Below are 19,037 nucleotides of genomic sequence, written 5' to 3'. Positions count from 1 at the left end.
TAATGTACTCAACAAAAGTGAAGAGGCGAAAAATGACCCACAAACACCACATTCAAATTTCCACGTAAACCATTACAGTTTAGTGACTTCACTGTAAGCCTTAGTAAATCCATCTCGTGTACTAAAATACCAACCGTCCAATTATCTTTTCACCACCACATAATGGTTTGAGGACTCTGCCTAGTACCAGTGCCCACACTCGCTAAATGCTGACACTTTCCTACCAAAACAGTAAACACGTCGAACGTTCCACACCCATGCATGGGAGCCACCCTTGCCAGTTCTCTCAGCTTTCCGGACTGGCAGAAAATACTTCATATACAACTAAGTCTCTAGGCTGCCATCAGTATCACTCCCCAATCAGCATCCACACTGGACAGAGCCCACGCCTTCCAACACCCTGGAGGGCTACCGATCGATTGCCCAATTTCACTTTCTCCCATACGCTCCATGAAACTATCTAACGTCTAGTCCTTTCAGACAATCAGAATCAGGAGCAGAATGTAGGCATTTTCATTCATCATTTCCTCCTTCCGCTATAATAACTTCTGTAAGTTGCTGCTTCCCCTAAGCAACAGTCGTAAGTTTTTCCGCAGAGGTTGGAAAATGTCGGCCGTCTTAACCTAGTCAGCTGCGACCATCGTTGATTTAGGACGATTTGGGAAAAAGCGGCCCGTCATCTGCAGGATCAAAACTTTCTATGTGCACTTCTGTGAGTAACGAAGTGTTGCATTTTAATATTAATTTAATTATCAATCTCCTTTCGAAGCGAGCTTTCCTCTGACTTGCTTTTTCTGTAATTCCGAGCATACCTACTGCTCATGTGAGACGAAAACTTGCATTTTTTTGTAATTTTCTATTTAATACCGATTTTCACTTATAATCCGGTGAAAACTTTTATTGTTCCATTAAGTTTCCTAGTATTGCTCCGAAAGTATTTCCCAGTGACAGCCGAATCAATGTGTTGAACGCGTTTCCACGCTACACCAATTTATAACTTTATACAGAGCGCATACACTGGTGCGATGACGTCACAGGCAAACAAACACTGTGCAACAAACGCTAGCCGTTCCCGGTGGCCGAGCGGTTCTAGGCGTTTCAGTCCGGAATCGCGCGACTGTTACGGTCGCAGGTTCGAATCTTGCCTCGGGCATGGATGTGTGTGATGTCCTTAGGTTAGTTAGGTTTAAGTAGTTCTAAGTTATAGGTGACTGATGACGTCAGATGTTAAATCTCATAGTACTCAGAGCCATTTGAACCAATAGCTCCGGGTGCAGTCACGAGATTTCCATGTCAACAATACTCACCGAGCATCGGTGGAGATCCGTCGAACGGAAAATACCGTGGCGGTACTCAGGTATCACACTAGTGTGGTTACGTCGGCCCCTCCCGCGTTTCCAGGTAGTGCAGGCAGTGCTCCTCTACGCGCCCTCGATAGCCGCTCGTTAATCAGCAGCGCCCTTTGTGCGGCGCTCGTCTGCATACGGGCGCCGCCTGGCGGCGACTAATTTCGGCCGCGTCCATCCCCCGGCCGCCAGCCGCAGCCCCGGAGATTGCTAGCGCCGGGGGGTCGCCGCCACCTACTTAGCGGCTAACAATAGCAATCGATTAGTCACAGTCGATTATCGCACAAAGCGGCCGGGTCTCGGGTAATGGCGGCCGCTTGACCCCGGCGTCACGTGACCGCAGTATGTGCCGCGCCAGCGGGACCCGGCCCGCGGCTTATTGAATATTCTTTCCCTCCCTGCATTCCCCGGTGACGCTCTCGTTAAACTCCGCTTGTCCTCCCGCCTGTTGCTGTCCCGTTGGTTCCGCTGCTGCCGCTACCTTTGTGCGTTCGGGTGAAACGGTTTCTCTGACGGGAATCGTGATCGTTGCTCTGCGGTGGTAAGCATCTTGAACTGAGACGAATGTCACTCACAGGGGATTGCACGAACTTCCCTTCACCGGTTGGTTCATGTTGACAGGATGTGTAGGGCACGACTAGCACTTCAGTGTATGCAAACAGGAAGGTACCACTCCACGGTTGGGGAGAAAATAGATTCGGAATTTTTAGGACCGCTTATACACTTTGTATGGTCGGTAGCATTCCAAGACTCTGCAGATGATCGAGTAAGCGGCTAGTTACATAAGCGCGAGATGGTTCGGGCGAATCTGGCTACAGGCATTTTTTTTTCATTTTCATGTTATTTTGCCAACTTGCAATATTAAAGATGCAACAAGTCCACTAAAGAGACAGCTTACACTACACTCGTTCGTCCTCTGTTAGAATATTGCTGCGCGGTGTGGGATCCTTACCAGGTGGGATTGACGGAGGGCATCGAAAGGGTGCAAAAAAGGGCAGCTCGTTTTGTGTTATCACGTAATAGGGGAGAGAGTGTGGCAGATATGATACGCGAGTTGGGATGGAAGTCATTAAAGCAAAGACGTTTTTCGTCGCGGCGAGATCTATTTACGAAATTTCAGTCACCAACTTTCTCTTCCGAATGCGAAAATATTTTGTTGAGCCCAACCTACATGGGTAGGAATGATCATCAGAATAAAATAATAGAAATCAGAGCTCGAACAGAAAGGTTGAGGTGTTCGTTTTTCCCGCGCGCTGTTCGGGAGTGGAATGGTAGAGAGATAGTATGATTGTGGTTCGATGAACCCTCTGCCAAGCACTTAAATGTGAATTTCAGAGTAGTCATGTAGATGTAGATGAAGTAATTCTCCCCAAAATGACTCCGCTGATGCAGTCTTGTGACATTTAGTTTTGCATGCACGCGAAGAACCTTTCAAAACGTCTATAAAATTGCGCGTACATCATCGAACAATATAGAGAGAGAGCTTCAAATGAAAGCTGCATAAAACTTCGATCAATCATACACGAACAGTTGTCTGTACCAATATTCGGCGATACTATTTGGTGCGAGTGGTACACCGCTAAATTGCGTGATGACTGAAAACCGTTTGGAATGTAAACTAAGTTTTGTCTTCCAATCGACACTCTGGAAAATCATGCACATGGTAAAATTCGTGGTTAACCGGACCTGGTATATATAGGAATAATTATTATTTCCTATGATCAGCATCACATACTCGTGCTGTGCTCCATAGGTTCCACATTATACTTGCCACAAATTTAGATACAATAACATAAATGAAATGACTACTGTGATATGATTGACAGTTCTCCCGTATCCTTTTCTATTTCCAGCCTCCATACAAAATGAGTTTTTTCTCCCTTTTTCAGAATAACTATTGTGTAAATAACAAATGAATAATTACGTGTTGATAATTTGCACAGTCGTAATAAATCTGTTGTTAGAATAAATTGGGAACGAAGAAAGACTACCAGCAGCGACGCTCGATCCAGAGACCTCGAGCTAATAAAACTACGCTCATACTGTCTCTGCTGTCAACTGCTTGAATATTTGCGACCATACGAAGTATATAGGCACGCCTAAAATTTTTACATTCCATTTTCTGTGAAACGGTTGATAGATGGGTTGTGCTGTTTACGTTTGTTGGAGCCCTATTCCTGCTGTACACACCTTGTCAATATGGAGTAAATCGGTGAGGGAAAGTTCGTATGGTCCCCTCGTCAGAGCATATCAGTGGCTTGGCCTCTTCTCTATGCTTTAAGCGAACTTTCGCACACTGATCCTGCTCCCAATTACGGACTAGCCGTGTAAAAGGCAACTGCTTCACCTCTCACTAATAAGTCGGTGTTTCGTTTTCTTAAGAGTGCAACACGGCAAGTGCCATAACCCGAGTTCCCAGAAACTTCGCCCATTGGAAAGGAGTCAAAGTAGGTGAACACGTGTCTCAACTTATCCGTAGAGATTCGACCGTTTCTACGAAAACGGAGGTCAAAGTTTTCGTGGTACTAAAGGATCCTTTTAGCGAATACATAGTTAAACCGAAGCGGCTTTACACTTTTGCACCTCGCGTTGAAAACCGGATTATTACTTTCCTTTTATTTTTCATGTATGTACCCATGTCCGTAGACGATTAATATACGAATCATTTACTGTACAATGAAATAATGTTATCCATATTGTATGTCTGGTGAATTAATAAAAACAAGAATGAGAAAATTATTTGTTTTTTTTTTTTCAGTGAAATTCCTGTAGTGTATCTTGAGTCATAATCGATTACAAGCACCAATTTTCGGTAAACTGATCTGTTATGCGTGTTCTACCGCGGAATTATAGTAGTTAGTGAAATCTTCAGCATTGTTAACGTTTCTTTCCCCGATGAGATTCACATCAAGAGTTGTCACTGTGCCAAACCTGCCTTCGCGCGATGCTCGTGGTTATCGGAATTTCATTTTCAACGATTTCTACGATGGGTATAAAAATTTGTGTAAGAATGAACTATAAGAAAATGAAAATTTAAAAAACTGCAACCCCTGAAAATAGCTTACTAACATATATACTGTATGCCACTCGTTATGAAACCCATTTGTGATGTTACAAGTAATACAACACGCTTGTGTCCCCTAACTTGATAAGGAACATTAGTGTAGTAACTTTCTACGAACATGGTAGATAAAAAATAAAAAAAAATAAGGGTTTGAACTCTGAGCCAAAATGTCACAGGCTGCGATGCCAGCTATTGTACCACCACTTTGGCTGAGATTATCGCACGCTAAAAGGCGTCTAAATTACGTTAAAAAACTTTGAATGTCATTTTCTGGGAAACAGTCGAGTATCCACGGGTAAGTCGAGACACGCGTTCGCTTATTTTGACTCCTACTGAGGACCTTTCTAGGATTCCTGGTTATGGCCCTTGCCGTGCTCTCCTCGTTAGGAAAACTGGATAGCATTTATGGCCATTAAGACAGATAAGCCCGATGTCTTGAACTTAAGCCGGCTGCGACAATTCTGCCTTCAACCTGAAGCTTACTCTGCACCTTAGTTTGTCCTATTCAAATCTCATCATCTCTGTATGATTATTACAACGTACAGTTTACTGTTTCGAAGCGTTTGTCTGCTGAATCTACAGTTTTATGCTGTGTCTAATGGTGTACCCGGCGACCACCAGATAAATATTTCGAAGAAAGTATCTATTGTTTTGCCAACACGGATTTTCTTCTGCTGTAGTCAGTTAATTTACTGCCTAAATAGCAAAGTTAGACTATTATATTGTCTCGTTTCCTAACCCAAATCTCCCTACATCACCTTACTCAATTCTCAATCTTCAATCCAAAGGTTCGTTCGAGAGTCACATTTATGTACTAGGTACGATAATATCGTAGTTGGCACATCTTTGACTTCGTTCGAACTTCAAAGTGGATTACCCAGCCTTTTAAGGAGGGACTATGGATTAACCTGAACTCTAAGCCAAAGTGCGACTCGATGTTTATCACACAACAAATCATTACCAGAGGTGAAATAAACGATGAGTGGCCAAAAATGAATCGTAGCACCGATACTGAGTAGTGAATCCCAAACGTTAGGATATGTGAAGTGACGTTTATCCACTAACCTACTAAATTTGCCCTCTGTGGAAATTCAGACATAGGAATGTAGAAATAACGTGATCCCCATATTCAATTTATGTACTTCTTTTCGCCGGGTATCATAAATTTTTTGGTCTCTTCTTCCCTTCCTCCCATTGCCTCTCATTTTTAAATTTCCATGTCACGATTCTGTATAGCTTATTACGTTATTTTCCATTTATTAGGACTGTTCATCGAAATTGCTGTTTTACAGTGATCTCTAGATCACTGGTCGGAAACAGTCTGAAAAGCTTGCAAGGTTGTTGAAGGATAGGTCGTACTGAGAAACAATTCTGAAGTAAATTAGCATTCAAGTTAGCCACTGCGGTCGTTGAGCGAGCAACTTTAAGCGGCCCGCCAGATACAATTAGTGTCAGTTGCTCTCGTAGAGTAAATGACAGCGCACGAGACTACTACCGTCCCATGTCCAGTTGTCACTGTCCTGTTCGGTTTTAGGAAACCACACTAAACATACATTTGGCGGAATCGTCTCTGTATTTACGCACGCAACGGCCTGATGGTCAAACTTCAATGGTAATTAACTCGATTTTTTTGTTAACAATTATTACTCAGTAAAATCTACCCTTTCAAACTTTTCAGGCTGTCCTGACCACTTTGAAATATTCTAATTCTACCGTACGCTTTAATTTTGTTTTGTTTCAGTCATGAGGACACTATCAGTTTATAAGATCTGTCAGTAGTTTCTGAAGGAAACAGGTACAAGTCCTCAGAAAAAAAAAAAAAAACCGACTTTGGAATGAGGAGACGAGTATGGTCTCAAAATGTGAAGTGAGAACAGGCATAATGCCTAAAACATCAACATCGTTACTCTGCAAATCACTTTTAAATGCGTGGCAGAGGATTCATCGAACCACTTTAAGATTAATTCACTGTTATTCCACTCTCGAACAGCGCGCGGAAAAAAACGAACACCCGTATCTTTCCGTTCGAGCTTTGATTTTCCTTGTTTTATTTAGATGACTTTTCTCGCTGTGTAGGTCGGAGTCGACAAAATATTTCCGCATTCGGAGGATAAAGTGGGAGATTGAAATATCGTGAGAAGATCCCACCGCAACGAGGAACGTCTTTGTTTTAATGATGTCCACTCCAAGCCTGCATCACGTCCGTGACACTCCCTCCTCTATTTCGTGACAATGCAAACCGTACTGCCATTTTTTGAACTTTCCAGCAATCCTGTCTGATAAGGACCTTACACCACATGGCAGTATTCCAAGAGGAGGACGGACAAGCGTAGTTTAGGCAGCCTCTTTACTAGATTTGTTGCGTGTTCTAAGTGTTCTGCCAATAAAATTCAGTCTTCGAAGCCGGCCGCGGTGGCCGTGCGGTTCTAGGCGCTGCAGTCCGGAACCGCGGGAGTTCTACGGTCGCAGGTTCGAATCCCGCCTCGGGCATGGATGTGTGTGATGTCCTTAGGTTAGTTAGGTTTAAGCAGTTCTAAGTTCTAGGGGACTGATGACCTAAGATGTTAAGTCCCATAGTGCTCAGAGCCATTTGAACCATTTTTGCAGTCTTCGGTTCGGATTTCCCACAATATTTTCTGTTTGTTCTTTCCAATTTAATTTAAAAAATGGCTCTGAGCACTATGGGACTTAACATCTGAGGTCACCAGTCCCCTAGAACTTTGAACTACTTAAACCTAACTAACCTAAGGACATCACACGCATCCATGCCCGAGGCAGGTCTCGAACCTGCGACCATAGCAGTCGCGAGGTTCCGGACTGAAGCGCCTAGAACCGCACGGCCACCGCGGCTGGCTCAATTTAAGTTGCTCTTAATTGTGATACCTAGGCAGTCAGTTGAATTTACTGCTTTTAGATTTCACTGATTTATTGTGTAACCGAATTTTAACAGACTGCTTTTAGAGCTAATGTGAATGACCTCACAGTTTTTATTGTATAGTGTCAGTTGCCAATTTTCGCACGACACACCTTTAAGAAGAAGAAGAAGAAGAAGAAGAAGAGGAGGAGGACGAAAGGAGATAGAAATACGTATCTATTCAAATATTACACGTTTTGGCCGTCTCCCTAACGTGGATGATCTGATCGAAGGATGCTACGGGCCTTTTAAAAGTGCAGCACCCCTCGTTTCGACTAGGTATGGTGTACTTCGCGTCTCCCTCGTACGAAGTGGAACAGCGTCCGTGATAAGAGCCCTGGACGGACGAGTCGTCAGCACAAAGGCCAACTCGGGCGGCGCGCCGGCCCGCAGTCCCGCTGGGATGACTTGCGCGCCGGACAGAGTGGCTATAATTGATGGTCCCGAGCATTCCGATCCGGTTGTCCGTCGCCCCGCCATTACGCCCGTCACCGGGCCGTCACACTATGCTAATGCAAGCGCGCGCACTCGGTCCGCGGGCTACCTCTCCCGGGACCGAAGTCGACAGCGCCGGCCGGCGTGTCAGGGACTTTTTTTTTCCGAATCGAAATCCGCTTTCTGGCTTTCCTCTTATTATTTTCGGGTGGCGGGCACCCCCACACCCCACCTCCCGGCGACCCCTGGCGCCCGCCGCGGCACTCTCGGCTGCTCTCGGTCCGAATTCCCGGCCGGGTCCACCTGAGGTCTGGGTGTAATCTACTTTCCGGAGATGATGGATGGATTGTTTGCCGCGCGTTCCTTTTTAGACGCGAAGCTTAGTCACCGGCGAGGGGTCCGCCTGTCCAGAGAGTGCATTAGCTTTTGTCAGCGCTAACAGGCCTTAGGATAGCTCTGCGACCGGGCAAAAAGCGTTGCTCTTTTCTTTTTTCCTTGCTTACGATGTCGATCGTGTGAGAAACGCAGGAGGATATGGCACTGGCTTTGTCGTCCTGGTGAGATTACCTACCGGAGACCGTTCTCTGCTAAAGTAAAAGAAAATGTCATTTCCGCGGCTCTAGCTGAAACTCTGACTGGTATTTGTAATTGAGATATTAGCTGCACTAGGATAGTCGTGTGCATTACTACTGTTATTATTGATATGGAAAATTCAATAATAAAACCTGTCTGCTGCTTCTTCTATAATGGTTTTAAAATGCCAGTGTGCGTTTCTAACTCAGAGCTTCATCATAAGAGCTTCAGTACTTACACAAGGAGCTTCATTCCGATGCCAATACACCAGAAACGAGTATCTGCGTGAGATATGGTGCATTTGTAACAGCCATTGCTGAAACTTTGACAGAAGGAACAGAATGTTAAAAAAAAATTCCATATTTTGAGACGTGATAGCATGGACCAAAAACAAGGAAAAAATGCACAGTAAACCTAGTTAAACGTCCCCTTAGAAAAATTAGTGACTTACTGTGCTGGTAAACCCCTTACGTTATTTGATTTTCAAACAGCTGAGAAAAACTGAACGTACTCATACATTTCTCTCTTTACTTATTCTGATCATCACTAAACTGACACACAATATTTTAGCGCAACGCAATCTGACTTTAAAAATCCCTACAAACGAATGGTCCTGACTAACATTAACCTATACCTTTCATGAATCACTTACCTAACAAAAATCTTCGTTACTGGAACAACTGCAATACAACGAGCGCCAATACTGCCAGCTAAATAAAAGATTCTAACTACTGAAGGCACTAACTACTGTTAGGCATAGTTAAAAAATGAAAGATTTTGATAGAGAACAAACAATGTGTTTACCTTAACTATGTTCAAAAGTCATCATATATATCAGTTCATGATATACAGTTCTACAAATTTACTCTTTCTGATGGACACACGTCCAGATCATCCGCTCTCAAAACTCTGCCATCTCTCTCCCCACATCCACCACTGCTGGCGGCTCACCTCCAATTGCGCAACGCTACGCTCTGTTAACAGCCAACTGCCCAACCCTACAGTGGCGAATATTCCAACAATGCAAACCAGCCACAGACTGCACACAGCACAGCCAGTGATTTTCATACTGAGAGCTACGTGGCGTTACCAAAAAAAACCTAAACAGGCTACTTACAATAGCCTTTAAAATGCTGTCACACGCATCTCTTCTAATGGAGCCGCTTTGCTATTGCGAACTGATTGCATTGCTCTGTTATCGTTCATGGATGCAGCTTTGCAGTAAATATCTGTCAGTTATGCTGCTTTAAATACTATTTCCAGTTCAGCGTAAGTGCAGCGCTTGCCTCAGTTCTAATAGAATCAGGTCGTGTTGTGATAAGTTCGTGAAATCTTTTTACATTGTAGTTCTATCTTTGCATTTACCAGCATAACGGAATTCTATTTTTCCGAATGGGAAACAGAAAACATGATCTTCTGTTACGCCATACCGTAACACCCCATGTTTACTGGACCACTTCTCCGAATACGGAATGTTTTCTTAATACCCAATATGCAGAATACTGTACTATAAGTTTTAACAGAATTCCACGTATATTATTGTGTAATTCTGTACATATTTCACACAGTCTCGCAAATTACAAATGAGAATACACTGAAACTCCAACATGTACTTGTTCCTGGCGTTTTACATCACAATGGTTGTCCTTTTATACAACGTGATGAAGTTGTTTGTGGGAAATAACAGTGCTACCGTGAGAACTCTATTGTAAAGACAGTAGATATATTTTGTTATTAAGTTTTCCATTTATTTCACTGCCTCAGCTTTGTCTAGATCAGACAGTATGAAACCAGCAAATAATGCTTATCTAAAACAATCTACTTTGCTGCTGAGCAGTACGCATCTCTGACAGTAATGTGGAGAGCTTACGGTCAGTGTCTGCTACGGCCATGGGCTTTACACTTTGCGAGAGGTTTGGAACGCCGTGCACTTAACCCTTAAATCACAACTGAGGAGCTGCTAGAAGATGAAGTAGCGGTTCCAGTTATTAATAAACGGCATTAACGATTAGAAGAGTGATGGGCTACCTAAATTCTAAATGCGGATGAAATGCAATACAGTAAACTCTCGATTATCTGCTGTAATTGGGTACATGAAAACTGCGGATGACCGAATACGGCGAATAATCCGCAACAGAAGTTCACTGTAACATATTAGAGCCATTCAAAAACAAAAGCTAATTACAATGTTATAATTAAAAAACTTAATGTTTACAATAAATTCTACTTTAATGATCACAGTATGTGTGAAAATTTCCCTTGTACTTGCTGAACAATAACACTGTCATTCAAAATCTCATGAGCTGCTTCTATGCGGTTATTTCAAACCATTCAGAAATATTTCCTTTGTCAATAGTTTCACACCCGGGAGTACTTTACAAAATGACAGCTAGCGTTGGTAATGAGAAGTCTTCTTCTCCTCATTGGAATGACTGATTTCGTCAACTTTAGGATTAATGTTTTTCCATGACTTGGCTATGGTTGACTGCTTTACCTTAAGCCACGCCTTTGACACCACATAAATTGAGTCTGGCACAGTTAACTGTTTCCAAAAAGTTTGAAGATCGCTGCCCCTTATCTATAAGTTCTTTGTAGTAGACTTACTCCTCATGGCAACAATGACATACTGATGCACTGGCTGTATTGAGGATGTCCCATTAGGGCGTAAATAGTTTACAGGTGTCATTCAGTCGTCCGATTGCAGAACTTTTTTGTTCGAATGCGGTATTGCATTGTTCAGTAACAACACAGCCCGTACTGGTAGATACTTCAACATAAAATGTTCTCGCACCATTGGCACAAGGTAAATACAGAATCATGTTTGAAATATTGTATCTTGCAAACAGCGCGTTTTTTTAGCTTTATCTGTTATACCAGGCTTAACTTTGTGGTCCTGTACCATTAGCACAACGCACCGGAGCTATCCTTCCCTTGCTTGGTTTATGAACAGGCGCCTACGGTCGGTCTCTAAAGACACTTCGAAAACAACATGGTTTCGTCCGAATTGCATATTTGCTCCGGTTCTAAATTTTCTCTTGCAATAAACTCTTGAAAATCATTGCGAAATTCAGAAGCAGCCTTATTATCCCCACTTAATTTTTCTCCTTGGACGGCAGACCCCTAGGTACCATGATACTGTTTAAATATTGTTAACCAACCGGAAGGTGCATTGAAATCTCCGTCAGTCCCCAAGGTTTTGAAGAGGAACTGGCCTGACGTGCACTTGCTGGGCCGGATAAATGCGTACCCTCTGCTCTTTTCTGTTCAAACCACACTCACATCGCTTTATCCAGTTCTGCGTACGTAGACATTTTCATAGCCTTCCGATTTGACAAATCCTTGGATGAGTCAGAACTGATAGCTAATTGAATTATTTTGTCCTTCTTTTGCCGAAATCACGGATTGTAGTTTTATCAACATTGTAAATCAAAGACAATTTTCGTGCAAATACTGCACACAGTTTGTGTATTGTTTCTAGTTTCTGTTGTTTCGTTACCACAACACGTTTCTGCTTTTCAGACATTGTTCGGCATTAACAGAGACCAATGACTATCTTCCGCAACGATTAGAGCCTAGTGCATGCAGAGTTTGAGCTGTACATTGTTCAGTACATTCGTGTTCTAACGTGAAATTATCGCTCAGCCGTGACCACTCCCGTGATATATATAGATAGATATTCAGCTATCACAGGCCCTGCAGACCACGCGCTGCTTCCACAAACTGCCTCCATTCCTTCCTGTTTTGTGCGCGGTTCCTCCAGGTGTCTTCAATTCCCAGGGCTCCTAGGTCCTTCACCAGGTCGTCCATCCAGCGCTGCCTTGGTCGTCCAATGGGGAGTTTGGTGTTTGGTTTCCCCGCTAGTGCCATCTTCGCCTGTCTTCCATCTGGCATACGGGCTACATGGCCCACCAATTGTATTCTTTTGCTCTTTATCTTCTGTAGGATAGTTGGTTGTCGCATCAGCAGGTAGATTTCCTCGTTTTTCCTCCTCCTCCATTCTCCGTTATCTAAAAGTGGTCCCCACATCTTCCACGTTACTCCCGTATTGAAGAAAAATTTTCAGCAGGAAAAAAAGTCGGGGAAATAAGCTGCGGATAATCGAGAGTTTACTATAGTCTGTTTGGAGAAATGAAGCAGTTCATAAGCTTGTGAAAGATAAGTTCTGAATATGTGGAGTTGCAAAAAGTAGAAATGTGTTAAAATGGCAAACAGTGGTAAAGATGGAGGTAGGTTGGAACAAACCGTCGTCTGTACCCAGGCAGCGATGAAAATCGCCCTCTCCACGCACGCCATCGCAGCCGGACTGCATCACTGGCCGGCGCAGCACGCGGAGCATTACCGAATCACTTCGTCACGTGCTGACGCGGAAATCGAGGGCCCTACAGTAAAGGGCCCGGCCCGCCGGCCGTCGGAATTCGCCGGAGTGAATACACAATTAAAACATCGGCACAGCGAGCGCCGCCCTAATGGCGACCCATTTGTAATCGTTACGGCCGCGAGGCGACCTAATGGATCCGAGATCGTCTTTTGTTACAGTCAATTTGTCGAGTATTCGGCCGCGTTCCCGGGCGGGCCGGGGCGTTAATAGACGCTCATTAGGCGGCTGTGTGGCTGCGTGCTGGCCACCCCACCCACCCCACAGCGCTCCACGCCGCTCAACCCCGGGGCTGAGGCACCCGCGGCCCAACCGTGCCTTCGATGGCAATCGTTGCGATACTTGCCAGGTGCAAAGAATCACTATGACGAATGTGACGTGACGTGACGTGACGTCCGGATGAACCCCGTAAACGAACACTCCACGAACTGCGTACTGTAAAGCGAGATGATGCATTGCACTCGTCTCCCCGTTCTACCACCCACTCCAAGTAGCTTCCCTTTCGGATTAACACAATACACCGAAATATAAAAATAAGTGCTCAGTATTCGATTCATTTCTTCTGAGTGAACATCACAGCTTCGATAAATTCGAAGAAAGACATCGTTTCCTGTTGGCTGTGTGGTTGAACAAGTACATCGTTAACCAGAAGTTCCTCCGGGCCTTCGGAGGATGACTGCATGAAAACTACAAGACATGCAGAAAAGTGACACATACTGGAAGAAAGAGCATCTTCCCAAGTCCGATTCTTAATATGTGCATTGGTATTAGTACCCTAAGGGGCAGGCGTGACAGAATATGGAGACAAATCGTTGATTTTTCTATTGCCTCATTTAATTAATTTGCTTTTTGGACAACATGGTCGTGGAGAGAAGCAGCGATTAGTATGATTAATCAATAATTCAAGAATAGTCTTAATCGCATTTGTTATTGTTATAATACGGCCAGCCGGTTTCAACCCGACGTAGGTGTCATCTTCTGGGCGTTTACACCATTGGTCTACTGCTGGTGGTGTCACTCCTGTCTACATAACGGCAGGAAACTATTCCTGCCGTTATGTAGACAGGAGTGACACCACCAGCAGTAGACCAATGGTGTAAACGCCCAGAAGATGACACCTACGTCGGGTTGAAACCGGTTGGCCGTATTATAACAATAACAAATGCGATTAAGACTATTCTTGAATTATTAATTAATTCGTGCCTGCAGGTAGGCAACCGATTGATCATATTTCCAAACGGGCTGCTGTCACGCGTTTCTGGGCAGCTTCATTGCATTTCGTGCACCTGTTTGTATTCGCCACGGTACAAGCAGCCCTATGTTGAGCATCTGTAATTTGGGTTAAACACTCGGAAAAATGATCTATCCACTGACATGTTTCTAATAAGTGGGTGTCTTCTAGTTTTCACGCAATCAACTTTTGAAACCCATGCAGTAATTATAAATAACCGCGTACAGCCGGACAGTTTCGAGCCGTAAGCTTATTTTCAAGAGAACAAATGGATGTGGATACTTCTTCCTAGCTCACTGTCTGGCGAGTTGCTGCGGAGTGTCTTCCCTGGTTGGTAGACGGCTGTCAATTCGGTACCAAAGTGGTCTGACGATGGTTCCTCGTCTGAGCATGTAGACTGGTCCTTCCGCCCCCACCAAGCCCCACGCGAGGAACATGAAACGTAAGAAGTAAAAAAATGGGTCAAATGGCTCTGAGCACTATGGGACTTAACTTCTGAGGTCATCAGTCCCCTAGAACTTTTCAGAACTACTTAAAGCTAACAATCCTAAGGACATAACACACACCCATGCCCGAGGCAGGATTCGAACCTGCGACCGTAGCAGTCGCGCGGTTCCAGACTGTAGTGCCTAGAACCGCTCGGCCACACTGGCCTGCTAAGAAATAAAAGACATCCTTAAAGCATCACATATACCGGGTGATCAAAAAGCCAGTATAGATTCGAAAACTGAATAACTCACGGAATAATGTAGATAGAGAGGTACAAATTGACACACATGCTTGGAATGACATGGGGTTTCATTAGAACCAAAAAAATACAAAAGGTCAATAAATTTCCGACAGATGGCGCTTCATCTGATCGGAATAGCAATAATTAGCATGACAAAGTAAGACAAAGCAAAGATGATGTTCTTTACAGGAAATGCTCAATATGTCCATCATCATTCCTCAACAATAGCTGTAGTAGAGCAATAATGTTGTGAACAGCAGTGTAAAGCATGTCCGGAGTTATGGTGAGGCATTGGCGTCGGATGTTGTCATACGATCACGATACACTTGCGACTTGAGGTCACCCCAAAGCCAATAATCGTACGGACTGAGATCTGGGGACCTGGGAGACCAAGCATGACGAAAGTAGCGCCTGAGCACACGATCATCACCAAACGACGCGCGCAAGAGATCTTTCACGCGTCTAGCAATATGGGGTGGAGCGCCATCCTGCATAAACATCGTACGTTCCAGCAGGTGTTTACCAGCCAGGCTGGGGATGATGCGATTCTGTAACATATCGGCGTACCTCTCACCCGTCACGGTAGCAATTACAAAACCAGAATTACGCATTTCCTCGTAGAAAAAAGGCCCGATAACGGTAGATGTGGTAAATCCAACCCATACCTTGACTTTCTCGTCGTGCAATGGAGTTTCCACGACAGTTCTAGGATTTTCGGTAGCCCAAATTCTGCAGTTGTTGGCGTTGACAGAGCCTCGGAGCGTGAAATGAACTTCATTGGTCCACAACACGTTACTCAACCAATCGTCATCTTCCGCCATCTTTTGAAACTCCCATACCGCATTTGCCATCCGCTTCACTAAATCGCCAGGTAACAGTTCATGATTGCCGATGGATTTTATGCGGATAGCATCGGAGTGTACGCCTAAGTGGCAACCAAACAGTAGTGTATGGAATGCCGGTGCGACGTGCGACTGCACGAGCGCTGGCTTTCCCGTGCATAGACGAACCCGCTACATTCTCCATTTCTTCCTGAACTGTCTCGGCAGCGTTACACCTTGTTCTCGGTCGGCCACTACGGGGTCTATCGTCTAAACAACCCGTGGCTTCGATCTTCGAAATCATTCTCGCCACAGCTGCATTTGTCAACGGGCCTTTACCCGTTCGGATCCCGTTCCTATGGCGATAGGATCGTAACGCTGAACTAGCAGATTCTCCATTCTGATAATACAGCTTGACTAAAACCGCCTTTTCAGGTAACGTAAACATGCTGCGACTGCTGGCGCATCTGATTCTCTCTCTCATTACAGCTCCTTTTATACACGATTGTCTTGCGCAGTCACTGACGTTTTGCTGTCCAGCGCCCTCTGTCGGACATTTTGTGAACCTTTTTTTGTTTTGATAAAACCCCATATCATTCCAAGCAAGTGTGTCACTTTTTACCTCTCTATCTGCATTATTCCGTGGTTTATTAAGTTTTCAAATTTATACTGAGTTTTTGACCACCCGGTATATACTGGAACGTACACAAACACTATAAATCCTACAAAATTTATTAATACCTACTTCCCACGTATTGTGTGGCGGAAATTTTTCGATGATACGGCTCATAAACCACCCTTTTACAACAAAACGTAAGAGACGCATGTAACATCTAACTTTTACGTACAATCGCCCGTGTGAAAGCTACAGCCTTCGCGATCCTCCACACATTATTTGTTGTGATCAACGACGCCTTTACTTCAGTCACCTGAGTTTTCCGTCACACACGGACGCCGTTAATCACGGCTGGGGAGCGCGTCGTGGCGTAAAGCCGACAGGCCAACAGAGCGGCGGCAGGCGGGGTGGAGGAATGGAAAGGATCGACGTTTCCGAGAGGGGCTGCGACAGCCGGCTCTCGAACGTTACTTAGCTTACAATAATAAGCCACTTAGCCGGGCAGCGGGGAGTCCGACTGCGCCGATTCTTCGCCGAGCGAGGGATTTAATGTTTGAGCCGAGGTCGGGAGGGGCTGCCGAAGAGGGCGAGATGAGTAAGGGAATTATGTAAAAAGTCAGCCCGGCCGGTTCGGGCCGGACCCCCGCAGCGGGTTTATGGAGTCCACCAGCCAGGGTGGCCGCTAATGGCATAATCACTTCATACATCACGCCATAACGAGATCACAGGCGGCTCCTACCCACGCGCTCTACGACTTATTTGCTGGATGGCCGCGTAGCAACTGGCTTCATTTCAATTACTACAGGGAGGGCGCTGTAGCGTACTGGGGGAGGCGGCAGACACTTGACCCCTCAACACCCTCGCGACCGATCTGCTTTTCCTCCCCCTCACGTGGCGCTATTGTCACGGCTGAGGGCGTTTTGGAGACTGCTACGAGACGAGGTGCCGCGACGCGAAAGAAAAAGTGGCTTCTTTTGTAAGCCTGAGTCAAACGACTTTATCGTCGGAGGGTGAACGCCGGATTTCAATACCCATAGAGGAAAGAGACTACAGTTGCGTCAGATAGTGTCTTACTGTAACGACCGTATAAAACCAATTGTAGGGAAAGGCTGATGCCAGACTCAGATTCATCGGAAGATACATAAGGAAATTACAGTGAAATGAACACCCTTAGCTGCTTACAGCCGTTGACATAAGTCAACGGGGACAGATGAAAATTGTGTGCCCCGACCGGGACTCGAACCCGGGATCTCCTGCTTACATGGCAGACGCTCTAACCATCTGAGCCACCGAGGACACCGAGGATAGCGCGACTGCAGGGATTTATCTCTGGAACGCCTCCCGCGAAACCCACACTCTCAACGTATTGTCCCGCACTACATTCGTAGTGCCCCCGCCTATTATACTCATTACTCGCGGCGCGTTGCCGATTCCCGTAAGAGTTCGGGCACTGTTTGTGCATTCGCACAGAAGAAGAAGATGGACAAGTGGCCGGTGAGCCTTAACTATATATGTAATAAGATGGTATCTGTTCCTTCGGACATGTCCGAAAGAACAGATACCGTCTTAGTACATACATAAGGAAATGTAAGAGCAATTCATCCGTGAAGCAGGTAGCTTACAAAACCCTTATTGGAAGACGGCCTGAGTGGCCAAGCGGTTCTAGGCGCTACAGTCTGGAACCACGCAACCGCTGCGGTCGCAGGTTCGAATTCTGCCTCGGGCATGGATGTGTGTGGTGTCCTTAGGTTGGTTAGGTTTAGGTAGTTCTAAGTTCTAGGGGACTGATGACCTCAGAATTTAAGTCCCATAGTGCTCAGAGCCATTTGAACCGTTTGAACCCTCGTTTAAATGATTCTGTTCGTCTGTCTCTTATCCTCAACAAGAGAATCTATTAATTCTCTTGTGCACAACGGACACAGATGAGCTTTGTGCTTCGTCACGGCTTCCTTTCGTAGGTGCGAGAGTTTCACAAGTTAAAAGAGAAAATCACCGTTTAGTTTCTAAGGATACTTGTCCCAGCAAGACTTAAACAATATTTTACGCGCTCCTACATGGGTCGTGAAATAATGTCGACCGTGAACACAGAGAAACTAGACATTGCACGAAGGATACACGAAAGTTGCACGAAGGTGGACATTATTTATGTGGAAACGGCAACCAGTCATGTTGTTATGTTTTTAAAATTTCTTTTTATCTGTTTATTTCAAAATATTGAAAATCAGTTAATCGCTGATTCGAACATCACGCACTGTTTTAACTCCAGTCGCAATGTTCGACGTCCAAACTGGATAAAATGAGCTTACCGCCAATATTTCCCTCTATGTACCATTCACGATGGATACTGGTACACTATGCATCCTCCGCCACATACTGAAAGGTTTGTTTATGAAGTGTAAACGTAAATGTTCATTCCGACGAGTGGTATTTGTTGTCATTTTCATGCCTTCTGCTCTATAAATAGATAGGGCACATGTTGTTTTTGTACCTCTGTGCTGCAGTTTTCGCCCGACCTCACTGATTTTATGGCTGGGAACGTCTCCGTCTTTGGCGGAGTGATATAACGAATAGACAAGTACTCCTTCCCATACTGAGTAGCGTTCTTGTTCGTGACTCAGAGACTAGAGTATGAACAGTTCCCGTCTTTAGTGGACACCTCAACCTGCAGTGGAACAAAAATCCTCAACCGATTACAATGCGATATCAGTAAACACCCTTGCTATAAAATTTGGATCTTTGACGATTTAGAGCGGTTATAAGACGTTAAAATGGATGGGACATATTTGAAACTGCTACACTTTTCAAAGAGCATTGTTGTGATATGCATATGTGGTTTGTGAACTAGTTTAAACTATAGTTACTGAAACACGCTGAACCAGGTAGCGATTTATGTGACACTGATTAACACACAAGAGTCCCATTCTACAAGGGC

General features: G+C 44.7%; 1 protein-coding gene and 1 non-coding gene across 4 annotated transcripts in view; one reads left to right on the top strand and one right to left on the bottom strand.

The window, feature by feature from the left end:
• LOC126262665 (GATA-binding factor C-like) overlaps positions 1–19,037 on the top strand; it is a 675,775-nt gene that overhangs the window by 640,186 nt on the left and 16,552 nt on the right. The window lies entirely within an intron of this gene.
• Positions 17,328–17,401, bottom strand: Trnat-ugu (transfer RNA threonine (anticodon UGU)). The gene has a single exon. It is a non-coding gene; the product is annotated as a tRNA-Thr (tRNA).

This window comes from Schistocerca nitens, chromosome 1 (genome assembly GCF_023898315.1).
Source record: "Schistocerca nitens isolate TAMUIC-IGC-003100 chromosome 1, iqSchNite1.1, whole genome shotgun sequence".
NCBI lineage: Eukaryota > Metazoa > Arthropoda > Insecta > Orthoptera > Acrididae > Schistocerca > Schistocerca nitens.
The sequence above is the reverse complement of the archived record's forward strand: the minus strand, read 5'-3'. Positions and strand labels throughout refer to the sequence as shown.